Raw genomic sequence first — 2,500 nt, 5'->3', positions numbered from 1 at the left:
TTAAGACCCTTGCGAGCGGTGGGTGTTTTGTTGCTGTTTGAGCTTCTTCGAATGAACGCCTTTTTGCCTGGGAGGGTTTTTTTGTTTTATGTTGTTTTTTTTCTTCATCATCTTCTTCCTCTTCTTCTTCTTCTTCTTCTTCTTCCTCTTCTTCTTCTTCTTCTTCTTCTTCTTCTTCTTCTTCTTCTTCTTCTTCTTCTTCTTCTTCTTTTTCTTCCTCCTCCTCTTCTTCTTGTTCTTCTTCTTCTTCTTTTCTTTTTTTTCCTCTTCTTCTTCTTCTTCTTCTTCTTCTTCTTCTTCTTCTTCCTCCTCTTCTTCTTCTTCTTCTTCTTCTTCTTCTTCTTCTTCTTCTTCTTCTTCTTCTTCTTCTTTTTCTTTTTTTTCTTTCTTTGTGGTATGGTTTTTGCTTTTGGGATGGTGGGTGGGTGGGTGGGTGGGTGGGTGGTTTAGGGTGGGAGGAGGGGGGAAGGGGAGGAGGAAGTGGGGTCATATTTCATATTGTTTTTTATGTTTAATTTGGGGAGTTGTCCTTTTTTTATTTCATTATTTTTTTCTCTGTCTTTTTTTTTTTTTTTTTTTTTTGGGGGGGGGGTATGTTTTTGCTTGTTGTTGTTGTTTTCCTTCTTCTTTTTCCTATGAAAGGAAATATTTCATAAGTTTAGCTTGAAGACTTTGCTTTCTTGGCTATTTTTATTTTTGTATTAGTAGAAAGATGATAATACCCTTCCCTTGATATCATTTCCATCATCTTTATCATACCGACTAATATTCTTTCTGTGACATTGCAATGCATAACAAAACATTACGAATTCCATTAATATGAACACACACGTGCAGACAACTTTTCAACATTGTTTCTGCAACAATTAGAATAATGATGAGGAAAGTCACAGTCGTAATGATAATCATAAAATAATATTTATTACGCATATATTTAGTACTTTGTTAATGTTGTTGTTATCATAATTACCATCGTCCTTATCATTGGTATTTTTACGATGATTATTATTAAATCATCAACGCCGGAAGTAGTAATGATAGAATGATTTATCATTTGATATAATTATTTTTATTGTTGATGGGTCTCGTTGCTCTTATGAAGGCTGTCGTTTAGCTTCTTGCAATTTATCATTTGCATTGTTAGTGTTATTACAATTAACATTTACAATACTATCATTATCGTTATCTAATCATTATCACTGATATTATAATTGTTTTTGCTGTTATTGTTATCATCATTATCATCATTATTACCGGTATTATCATTATTATCATTATTATTCTTATCTTCAGTGATATGATTATAATTTTTTATTCGTATTATCCTCTTTATTATCATTATTATTATCATCGTTACGGTTTACATATATGATATTATCAACAAGATAATATTACTGTATTTTTCCTATTGTTGCAATTGTATTAGATAATGAGAGTTTAGCAATGGTGATGATAACAATAATAAAATTATGATAATCGCAAAGAAAATTATGATAATTGCAATGAAAATTATGATAACTGCAATTAAAATTATGATAATTGCAATGAATATGATGATAATTGCAATGAAAATGGTGATCATTACAATGAAATGATGACAATTGCAATGAAAATAATGATAATTGTAATGAATATGATGATAATTGCAATTAAATGATGACAATTGCAATGAAAATGGTGATCATTGCAATGAAAATGGTGATGATTGCAATGAAAATGATAATTGCAATAAAAATGATAATAGATTTAATGAATATGATGATAATTGCAATGAAAGGGATAAAATTGCAATGAAAATAAGGATATAGTGATGATGATAAGTGATAATGTTGATAAGTACCATGAATGATATTGATGATAATAATGATAATAGCAATATTATATGCAGCATGTTATATAATTATATAAGATGATATAACGCATTATACATCTATATAGCGTATCATACTATTGGTTTGATATTTATATATATGGTTTGATATAGTATATATATTACATGATAAATTAGTATGCTTTTCATTTCATTTCATAACCAGTATTGTCATTAATCACTCTCATATTTTTTCCCGTAAGATAATGATATTGCAATTACTGCCTGATTGTCATTGACGTTATTATTAAAATCATTGTAAAATATCATCTCCATTACTATATCCCATTATTAGAATTATCGCAAAAATATTGACACTTATTCCACTACTAATTGAGACAATTATTTTATCAATAGGGTCATTACTTGAGTCATTATCAACAGCAGTAATTCTCCTTTCGTCACTTTATTTTTAGGTAGAACATTGCATATGCACATGCACGTATATCTATTCATATATTCATACATGCATGTATGTACTCGTAAGTACATGCGTATATACACAAATACTTTATTTTTCTCTTTTTTTCGATTTTTTTCTTCTCTTTCTTTCTTTCTATCTCTCTCTTTCTCTTTCTTTTTCTCTTTCTCTTTCTCTTTCTCTTTCTGTCTCTCTCTCTCTCTCTCTCT

At 29.1% G+C, this 2,500-nt stretch overlaps 1 protein-coding gene across 1 annotated transcript in view; it reads left to right on the top strand.

The window, feature by feature from the left end:
• The window catches only part of LOC122254595 (inactive tyrosine-protein kinase Dnt), a 114,838-nt gene that overhangs the window by 1,270 nt on the left and 111,068 nt on the right, over positions 1-2,500 (top strand). The gene's annotated exons all lie outside the window — the stretch shown is intronic.

This window comes from Penaeus japonicus, unplaced genomic scaffold (assembly GCF_977035675.1).
Source record: "Penaeus japonicus unplaced genomic scaffold, GWHDUDI00000001_assembly GWHDUDI00000011, whole genome shotgun sequence".
Classification (NCBI taxonomy): Eukaryota; Metazoa; Arthropoda; class Malacostraca; order Decapoda; family Penaeidae; genus Penaeus; species Penaeus japonicus.
The sequence above is the reverse complement of the archived record's forward strand: the minus strand, read 5'-3'. Positions and strand labels throughout refer to the sequence as shown.